General features: G+C 39.1%; 1 protein-coding gene across 1 annotated transcript in view; it reads left to right on the top strand.

Moving 5' to 3' along the window:
* The window catches only part of NCK1 (NCK adaptor protein 1), an 84431-nt gene that overhangs the window by 4635 nt on the left and 68750 nt on the right, over positions 1-11046 (top strand). The gene's annotated exons all lie outside the window — the stretch shown is intronic.

The following is an 11046-nucleotide window of genomic DNA, read 5'->3' as shown; positions in this document are numbered from 1 at the left end:
ACATTTAAAATTCTTCCTTGACAACCCCCCCCCCCCGCCCCCCAACCCCGAATTTTTGCTGCCCTAGGAAGTCAGATTTTGGGTTGGCCAAAAAGTTTGGAAAAACCCGAATGAACTTTGTGGCCAACCCAAATACTTTAGTTTTTCTATGTTTTTTTACATTTTTTTTTACATATTCTTAGAAAGCCCTATAAAGCCTTCCATGATTTGGCTTTTGCCAGCTTCTAGCTGCATTTCTTGGCATTATCTTTTTCCTTTAGGCTGCTCTTTGGGCCTTGAATAGCCAAGCTCTTTTTTGCCTTGGAGCCTGTGAACATGCTCTTCCCTCTCGCATATGGCTTTTTTGGGTTAATAAGTATTAAGTTTGGCTGCTAGTAACAGAAAGACACCGAATACTAATTTCTGTCCCACAGCAGAGAAATCCAGAATTTACATGACACTCATTTATTAAGTATTATTTCCAGTTTTTTTCCTATTATAAATAACTTTGAAATAAAGATCTTTGTGTATAAGACCTTAGAAAATTTTCCTTTTGATTAATTCCTGTTGTGGGATCCAATTGAAAGTTCCATTAATTTCTTTAAAAACTTGTTTAGAGAAAGTATCATTATGTTTTTTAAAATTGCAAAGTGGCCAAATTTCAGTGTATCCCTAATGAATTTTTCCAATTGTAGACATAGGCCCATTAACCAGATCAAGGTATAGAACGTTTCTAGTGCTCCAGAAGGGTCTCTCATGGGTCCTCCCAAATCTGTATCTCCTCCCCGCCCACCCCCCCGCAAAGTAATCACCATTTTGACCTATATCACCATAGGTTACTTTTGCCTGTTCTTGAACTTAATATAAGTGGAACCAGACAGTATATACTTCTGTGAATGGCTGCTTTTACTTAACATTATGTTTGTGAGACTCACCCATGATGTTGGGTACAGCAGTAGTTGGTCTTTTTCACTGATGGCAGTATTTTGTTGGATGAATATATACATTGAAAAAAAAATTCACCACTAATGGATGTTTGATATACTTCATTTTTTTAGCTGTTGTGAATAAAGCAGCTATGAACATTTACTTACAAGTCTTTTAGAGGACATACACCCTCATTTCTTTTGAGTATATATACATGGGAGTAGAATTGCTCTGTTTTTGTCTACCAGTTTTTTTTTTAATTTTTTCAATTTTTTGGCTGCATTGGGTCTTCATTGCTGTGTGCATGCTTTCACTAGTTGTAGCAAGCGGAGGCTACTCTTCATTGTGGTGCGCGGCTTCTCATTGTGGTGGCTTCTCTTTGCGGAGCACTGGCTCTAGGTATGTGGGCTTCAGTAGTTGTAGCATGTGGACTCAGTAGTTGTGGCACGCGGGCTCTAGAGCGCAGGCTCAGTAGTTGTGGTGCACGGGCTTAGTTGCTCTGCGGCATATGGGATCTTCCCACACCAGGGCTCGAACCCGTGTCCCCTGCATTGGCAGGCGGATTCTTAACCACTGCACTACTAGGGAAGTCCCTTTCTACCAGTTTTTGAACCTGATTGAACTAGATCTCTGGCTGGTCCATAGTAGTTTCCTGGGATTTCTCCCTTTACCACCATAAAGCTAGTGATTCCCTTTGCCTTAGCTCTCTTATTTCCTGTGAATCATGTAATTCTTTTTTATTTTTTAAATTTTTTTATTGTTTTGACCCCTTCTTTTGATGGGATATATCCCACAGTAGATTACTGTGAAAAGTTGAGATCTGTGTTAATAAAACCCCCTTTATTTATTTATTTATTTATTTTTGGTCTTCCCACTGATTTGGTTGGTTGGGTAAGGAGTTGTAGGTTGGAAATAATTTCCCTTCTGAATTCTGAAGGCATCTCTCCATTGTTTTCTAGCTTGTGGCCCAGTTAAGAATTCTGAAGACATTCTGATTCCTGATCCTGTTTTTTGCCTTTCTGGAATTTTGTAAATTTCATGAGGGTGTGACTTGGCATACATCTATTTTTGTGTGTTTCCTTAGATATTATTCGTTGTGCCCTCCAAATCTGCCAAATTATGTTCATCATTTCTGGGAAATTTTCTTGAATTTTTTCATTGATGGTTGGATTAATCTGCTAGGGCTGCCATAACAAAATACCGTAGACTGTGTGGTTTAAAGAACAGATACTAATTTTCTCACAGTTTTGGAGGCTAGAAGTCCAAGATCAAGGTACTGTCAGGGTTGGTTTCTGATGAGTTCTCTTCTTGGCTTGTAGACAGCTGCCTTCTCAGTGTGTCCTTACAAGGCCTTCCATGGAGAGAACTGTATCTTTCCTCTTATTTTGAGGATACCAATCCTGTTGGATTAGGGCCCCACCCTTATGACCTCACTTAACCATAACTACCTCCTGAAGGCCATATCTCCAAATACTGTCACACTGGGGACTAGGGCTTCAACATATAAATTTTGAGGGGACACAGTTCAGTCCATTACAGTGGTTTAGTCTCCTCCCTTTTGTATCTCTCTCTCTGAAACTTCTGTTCTTTGTTTGAATCTCTTAGACTAGGCCTCTGATACTCCCTTTTTCTCTTACTTTTCACCTCTAGTCTTTTGGCTCTGTTTTATATGGGAGGCTTTCTTAACTTTATTTCCTAAGCCTTCTGTTGAATTTTTCATTTTTTGCTGTGAAGATTTTGATTTCCCAAGAGTTCTTTTTGTTCTCTTAAAGATTCTCTTTTATGGAGAGCATTTTGTGCTTCTGTCATGGTTGCATTGTCTTCTCTAATTTCTGAGGCTATAAATAGCTTTATTTTTAACTTTTTTTTTTTGCAGCCTCTGTTCCTTCTAAATTGGTCTCCAGCTTTTATGTTGGAGGCTTACTTCAGGTGTCAGTAATCAATCCTTGGATGTTATCTAGTGAGTGAAAGTCTGAATTGATGGGGACTTGAAGACTTTGAATTTCATTTCATGGTGGCCCAAGTGAGCCATTTTTTGAGAAAACCCTGATTGATGTGCAGGAGGTGTTTTCCTCTTGGGTCAGGTTCATGAAGGAAAACTCAAATCTGCTTGAGGTCTGAAAGTTTGGTCACCAAGTTATTTGGTTTGAGGGATTGGATTTCTCATTCCCCTACTTTTGGTAGGGTATGCAGATCTTTAATTATATCTGGTGAGCTCTAGTTCAGAGTGGAGTAACTAACCAATCAGAATGATTTTACGTTTTTAAAGGGTTGTAAAAAAATAATATGTGGCAGAAACTGTGTGGCCCGTAAAGACTAAAACATTTACTATCTGGCCCTTTACAGAAAAGGTTTGCCTACTTTGTTCTGGTTGTAATGGTTCTGATTTCCTTTAATAAAGCTTCTAGACTACTACTACTTTTACTCCCACTCAGGCTTCAGTTTACAATCTTGGAACTTCCTGAAGCTATTTGTTTTAATTTAGTTTAGTGCATATCATGGAAGTTATGACTAAGAATTGGTAGGATATACTCTATTATCAGAGATATGAGATTTTTTTAATGTAAAACCTCAAGAAGTAGGAAAAGCAAAATACTGAAGAAATAAATCACAACGCATAATGAGGGTACGTGTGCATTGTTCTTTTTCTTGTCATCTAAGTGCAGAACATAAGTGTGTATACTTTGAAGAATGGGGAAAGGGGCATTGAGAACAGGCCCAAGTCATGTTTTAAATGAGCAGTTTTCATCAACTGTCTCTGTAGTTGGTAAATCATAACTGGCAGAATAAATTGGCTCCAGACAAGAAGCTGTTCCAGGCAGTAATATACATATACATATATATGTGTAAGTGCGTATATATGTGTGTGTGTGGTTGTATTTGTCCACCTGATATCAGAAATGAGAGAGAGAATTAATGTAAGCCACGTGGCAGGGTGGGAGAAACAGGAGTTGCATTGTTATAGGAAATAAAGCAAAATGTCTTTTCCTTTAAGTGCTAGCTGCTGAAAAACTGTTACGTTTAGTCTTAATTGTGTGAGCAGTCTCATCACAGGTTTCTTGTGTAATGTTTTCTTTCCTTTAAATGGTGTCTTATCTTTAGTATTTATCTCTGGTTTTTTTTTTTTTTTTTTGGCTGCATGTGGCATGCGGGATCGTAGTTCCCTGACCAGGGATCTAACCCGTGCCCCCTGCATTGGGAGTGCAGACTCTTAACCACTGGACCACCAGAGAAGTCCCTATCTCTGTTACTATTATTATTTTTTACAAATTTAATTAATTAATTAATTAATTTTTGGCTGCGTTGGGTCTTCATTGCTGCGCACGGGCTTTCTCTAGTTGCGGCGAGTGGGGGCTTCTCCTGTTAGGGAGCACGGCCTCTAGGCGCACGGGCTTCAGTAGTTGTGGCTCCCGGGCTCTAGAGCGCAGGCTCAGTAGTTGTCGCCCACAGGCTTAGTTGTCTGTGGCATGTGGGATCTTTCTGGACCAGGGCTCGAGCCCATGTCCCCTGCATTGGCAGGTGGATTCTTAACCATTGCACCACTAGGAAGTCCTCTCTGTTATTTTTTAATATGTATATTCCAGACTTGATTCTATGAGTATACAAGCTCATGCTCACTTAAAATGGGATCACATGCTACATTTTGTTTTCTAATTTGGCTTTTATAAACATCCTTTCGAGTCAGTATATATAAGTTTAAAGATTCTAGAGTCAGACAACTTGAATTCCAGTATAGGCTTCATCATTGTTTGTTTGGGCTTAGGCGTCTACAAGCCTCATTTTTCTTATCTGTAATATGGGGATGATACTTAATCAAAGGATTATTATAAGGTTTACGTGAGAATTCATGTATCCACTTAACTGCTAAGCAGTGTTTGGTGTACATTAAGAGCTTTAGAATCAGTTTTAGATGTAAAATAACAGGGTTCAAAAGTATAGATGTTGTAAATGTTGATAACTGTTGCCAAACTACTATTCAGAAAAAACATACGAATTTATATCTTCACCAACAAATAGTGTTCCTTTACTTTGCATAATTATTCTAATTTTTGACAACCTGGTAGGTAAAAAACTGGCAGAACTAAAAGGAGAATTAGACAAATTCATAAGTATAATTTGTGATATTTTAGTATAACTCTGAGTAATTAGTAGAACAACAATAAGACAAAAAAGTCAAAAGATTTGAACAAGATAATTAACAAATGAGTCTAATTACATGCATAGAACATTTTACCCAGCACCTGAAGAATACAGATTTTTTTCTAGTGCCTATGGAAATTTCCCCCCAAATTTACATATGCTGGACCATAAAAAAGATGGAAATAATCAGTTCTAGAATATGTGCTCTGACATGTTGGAATTAAGCCAGAAATCAATTACAAAAAATAACTAGAAAATGACATGTCAACTGTTTGGAAATTAAACAGTATACTCCTAAGTAACCCAGGGATTAAAGAAGAAATGACATTAAACTTCTGAACTGAATGATGAAAATATGACATAACTTAAGGGATACAGGTAATCCATGCTTAAAGGAACGTTTATAGCCTTATAATGCATATGTTAGAATAAAGGCTAAAAATAATTGAAACGATTACTGTGTAAAGATGGATGAGTGAAAGATGCATTTACTTTTACTCCCCTCCAAAGCCTACCAAGGTGATTGATCGTATAGAATATTTTTTAAAGGTTGGAACTACATAGGTAAAGAGAATGGAAGAAGCAGTGAAATTTGGAAGCTGGAAAGCAACAGCCTGATAGAAACATTTTAGTAGATTTAAAAATGTTTGGGGCTTCCCTGGTGGCGCAGTGGTTGAGAGTCCGCCTGCTGATGCAGGGGACATGGGTTCGTACCCCAGTCCGGGAAGATCCTACATGCCGCGGAGCGGCTGGGCCCGTGAGCCATGACCGCTGAGCCTGTGCGTCCGGAGCCTGTGCTCTGCAATGGGAGAGGCCACAGCAGTGAGAAACCTGCGTACCACAAAAAAAAAAAAAAAAAAAAAAAAATTCAATCCTAAACTGGCAGTAGGAAAAATAGAAAAGAATCCTCAGGCTCAGGAATTGGCAGCATCAGGTATTCTTGTGGAAGAGGGGCTGAGAGTGGTGCTAAAAATAGAAGGATTGCTTGAAAGTCTGTTTAAGAAGCCAGCTCAGTTAATCATAATAGCCAAAAGGTAGAAACAGCCCAGATGTCCTTCAACTAATAATGGGTAAATAAAATGCATATTGCGATAAACAGCAATGAAGTACTCATACATGTTATAACGTGAATGAACCTCGACAGTATGCTCATGTGAAAGAAGCCAGTCACAGAAGACCACATATTGTATGATTTTATTTGTATGAAATGTCTAGAAAATACAAATCTGTAGAGATAGGGAGTAAATTAGTGGTTGCCTAGGGCTGGGAATAGGGGAGATTAGAGGGAAATGGGAAATGACTGCTCAAGGGTACGGGTTTCTTTTTTGGTGTGATAAAAATGTTCTAAAATTGATTGTGATGATGGTTGCACGACTGAATATACTAAAAATCATTGAATCGTATGCTTTAAATTGATCACTTGTGTAGAATTTGAGTTATATCTCAGTAAGCTATTACAAAAAAACAACAACACAAAGGCAGCATGAGCCTAGATCTCTTTGTCAATTTGTATAGCTAAGTGACTGTCCTCTTTACTGCGGCAGCAGAAGACTGAAGATTTATCCTCTGCAGTGGATAAAATACAGTGTCTCTAAGAGGGAGGTAGATACTAATGTAATTGAAGACCAGTTATCCTACAGTGAACACCTGGATGAAGTGAATGTGTTCAATGTTAGAACCCTTATTGAGGTCCCTTCTCCTCTTGGGGTCCCAGAATCCTGACAATCAAGTAGGAACTTAGAGGATGATTCTCTTAGTAGAACCAAGGAGAAAAACTCTGAAGTTATTCACAATCAGTTTTTAGGGCCCTAGTTTTAAATATGAACAAGACAGTCAAGGATCACCAGATTCATGAGGAAAGCTTTTTTTTTTTTTTTTTTTTTTTGCATTACACGGGCCTCTCACTGTTGTGGCCTCTCCCGTTGCGGAGCACAGGCTCCGGACACGCAGGCTCAGTGGCCATGGCTCATGGGCCTAGCGGCTCCGTGGCATGTGGGATCTTCCTGGACCGGGGCACGAACCCGTGTCCCCTTCATCGGCAGGCGGACTCAACCACTGTGCCACCAGGGAAGCCCATGAGAAAAGCTTTTAATATAAGAGACCAAAACAAATAGAAAAAAAGAATTTGGAGCAATAAGAACTAAAAAAAGAGCTCTTGAAAATTAGAGGGTAACAGTAAGAAGAAAATAAAAGAATGGAAGTTAAAGTAGAGGAGGCCTTGCATAAAGTAGAGGAAAAGATGGAAAACAGGTAAAAAAAATATATGTAATTCAAAGGTCAGTCCAGGAGATCAACTTCTAAGCAACAGAAGTGTTGGTAAGAGAGAACAGAGAAAAGAGTGGAAAAGGAATAACAGTGAAATATTCAAGAAAAATACCCAAAGTTGAGGAATATCATTTTGCATATTGAGAAGCCTTCTGGGTTCTCAAGGAAAATGGATGAAAACAGGTAAATGTACTTTGAATTAGGGTCTAGTCAGGAAAATGGAGACCATACTACTTATAACAGAATTGTATAATATAAAGACTTGTTTAGCCAGATGTTATGGGTTGAGTTGTGTCCCTGCAAAAAGATATGTTGAAGCCCTAACCTGCAGTACCTCAGAATGTGACCTTGTTTGGAAATAGAGTCTTTTCAGAGGTAATCAAGTTAAAGTAAGGTCATTAGAGTGTCCCTTAAGCCATTATGACTGGTGTTCTTTAAAAACAGTGGGGAAATTTAGACATAAATTTGGACACAGGCGTGCACAGAGGGAGGATGGCCATCTACAAGCCAAGGAATGCCTGAGACTACCAGAAGCTAGGAGAGAGGCCTGAAACAGATCCTAACTAATACCTTCAGACAGAGCATGGCCAGTACTTTGATTTCAGACTTGTGTCTCTAGACTTGCCTCTAGAACTGTGAGATGGATTTCTGTTCTAAGCCAATCCAGTTTGTGTTACTTTGTTATAGCAGCCCTCAGAAACTATAATAGACTAGGTAATTGGAGAACTGAAAAGGCAATAAGGGAACTCTCAGGTATCACAAAGATAATTAACTGTAGGAAGTAATTAGCCCCTAGGGTTGGGAGAACAGAGAGAAGAGATTGGAATTATTGGAATTTAGAAGCTTGAAGAGTGGCCCTGAGGAACTGGAACTCAAACTTCTGAGGTGTTGCTGCCTGCTCAGGAAGTATAAGTATTTTAAGAGACTTGATAAGGCTGGCCTGGGAATGGCAGGAAAAACACAAAAGCAAAAAGTTGCTAACTGAAACCAATTGCTGATACTGGAACCATTGCTCTCTCCAGATTGAAGGTTGACAGTTGATACTGAGCTGAAGGAGTATTTCCCTGTTCCCTCCTTCAATCTTCCAGTGTCTTTCTAGTGTCCCTTTTAGGCAGAGTCTAACAGGAAGCCAGCTAGCAAAGAACTGATTTGCAGGGTTCCAGCCCCTCAGCATTCCAAAGCAGAGTAGAGAAGAGTAGGTTTGAAGTCTAGGACAATAGCTTAATAACTAGTACACACAGACACTGAGATATTTCATTGTGAAATTTTGGAATACATGGGACTATAAGCTTCCGGAGGGGTAGAAAGATCTATAAGGTTCTGGAGGGGGAGAAATGGGTCCCTCAACTTCAGAGATTGAGTATTCTCAACTGCAACCTCACAAGCCAGAAGACAGTGAGCAAGGCCCTCAAATTCTGAGGGAAAATGATTTCCAAGCTAGATTTCTTTACCCAGCCAAATTATTAAGTACAAGTATAGAATGTAGGCATTTTAAGATGTGTAAGGTCTCCAAAAATTTCTCTTCCTCACTTCCTTCTCAGAAAGCTATTGTGTGATTTGCTCCACCCACCAAAAGGAAGGTATAAACTTCAGTGAAAGAGGAAGGTGAGCAGTATAGGAGACAGGAAATCAAATTCTAGAGGGACAAAGGGGATTCCTAAGGTGATAAAGAGAATTCCCTTAATGCTGATTATCAGATGAAGGAGCAGTAAGTCTGGATGTGAACAGGTGAGAAGGCCCTGGTAGTTTTATGACAGTGAAACTAATAAAATACCTTATGTCTGTATCTCTTAATTAGGCAATTGGCAAAGAGTTTGAAGTTGAATTAGTGATATCTTTTGTTTGCTTAGCTTTTTATATTGGAGTTTAGAGCTTCATTCTGGAATTTCTTCTCTCTTGTACTCTCCCTTAGGTGATCTTTAAGCCTATGATTTTAAATAGTATTGATATGTGGCTGACCTCTTGCTCAGGCAAGACCTCTGCTCTGAGCTCCAGAGTCATTTATTGTATCCATTATCTACTACTGTGTAAAAACCACTCCAAAACTGAGTGGTTTAAAACAATAATCATTTTTCTTCTGCTCATAGATCTACATTTAGGCAGCACTTGGGTGGAGATGGCTTGTCTGTGTTCCAAGTGGTATCATCTAGGGTTGCTTGCTCATACTGCTGACAAATTGTTAACAGCTGACTGTGAACTCCTTGGCTGGCTATGGGCTAGGGCAGCGGTCCCCAACCTTTTTGGCACCAGGGACTGGTTTCGTGTAAGACAGTTTTTCCACGGACCGGGGTGGGGGTGGCGGGGATGGTTCAGGCGGTAATGCGAGTTACGGAGAGCAGCAGATGAAGCTTTGCTTGCTTGCCACTCACCTCCTGCTGTGTGGCCCGGTTCCTAACAGGCTGTGGACTGGTACTGGTCCGTGGCCCAGGGGTTGGTGACCCCTGGCTTAGGGGCCTTGGTTCCTGTCCATGTAGATCTCTACATAGGCTGCTTGGGCTTCATCATAGCATGATGGCTGGGCTCCAAGAAGAAGCATCTTGAGGGTATCCAGTAGAAGCTGTAACACTTTCATGACAGCCTTGGAAGTTGCATAGCTTCACTTCTGCATAGTAATAAACAATATTCAAGGGGAGGGAAGTTTTCCCCCCCCATTAAGAGGTGGTGTCTAAATTACATAGTAAGAGAAGCATTGAAGATATTGTCTCAGCCATCTTTGGAAAATACAATATGCCAGATACATCAAGCTGTTTCCTTGATTTTGCCACTTGTATATATATCCCATAGGTGTTTTGAACTTAAAACAATCAAAACAAATTCTTAATTTCCTTACTTTTAAACTGTATGCTTTCCCTGCTGCCTCCATTAGTTCATTCCTCAATCTTTCTCATTTCATTCAATGGTATTGCCACTCACCTAGTAGCTAAAACCCAGGTGTCATACCTGATTCCCTTACTTCTAATCCATCTTGTCTCTTCGAACTCCAAATAGATCTTGAATTCTTCTGTTCTCTGTCTACATAGTCACCATACCATTCAAGTCCAGGCTACCAAGGTACCATCATCTTTTTACTTGGACTCCTGTTGTTATTTATTTCAGATATAATTGACATTTTATTACTTTCAGGTATACAGTGTAATGAATGATTCACATTTGTATTAACTGCTCTTCTAAAAACTTGTGGTAAAATCCACATAATATAAAATTTACAGTTCTAATCATTTTAAAGTGTATGTAGTTCAGTACTAAGTATATTCACATTGTTGTGCAACCAATCTCCAGAACTTTTTCATCTTGCAGAAATGAAACTTTGCATTCATTAAACAACTACCCATTCCCCCAGTCCCTGGCAACCACCATTCTACTTTCTGTTTCTATGAGTTTGTTTGCTCTAGTTATCTCATTTAGGTGGAATCATTGGCATTTGTCTTTTTATGACTGCTTTATTTCACTTAGCATAATGTCTTCAAGGTTCATCCATGTTGTCACATGTGCAAAATTTCCTTCCTTTTTAAGCCTGGTAATATTCCATTGAATATATGTACCACATTTTGTTTATCCATTCATCTATTGATGGATATTTAGGTTGCTTCCACTTTCAGCTATTATGAATAATGCTGCTATGAACATGAATGTACAAATATCTGTTCAAGTCTCTTTTTAGAAATTGCTGGACCATATGGTAATTCTCTATTTAATTTTTTGAGGAACTGCAATACTTTCTTTAGGGAACTACCA

Source organism: Lipotes vexillifer, unplaced genomic scaffold (assembly GCF_000442215.2).
Source record: "Lipotes vexillifer unplaced genomic scaffold, Lipotes_vexillifer_v1.1 scaffold86, whole genome shotgun sequence".
Classification (NCBI taxonomy): Eukaryota; Metazoa; Chordata; class Mammalia; order Artiodactyla; family Lipotidae; genus Lipotes; species Lipotes vexillifer.
This window is presented reverse-complemented; position numbering and strand designations above follow the sequence as displayed.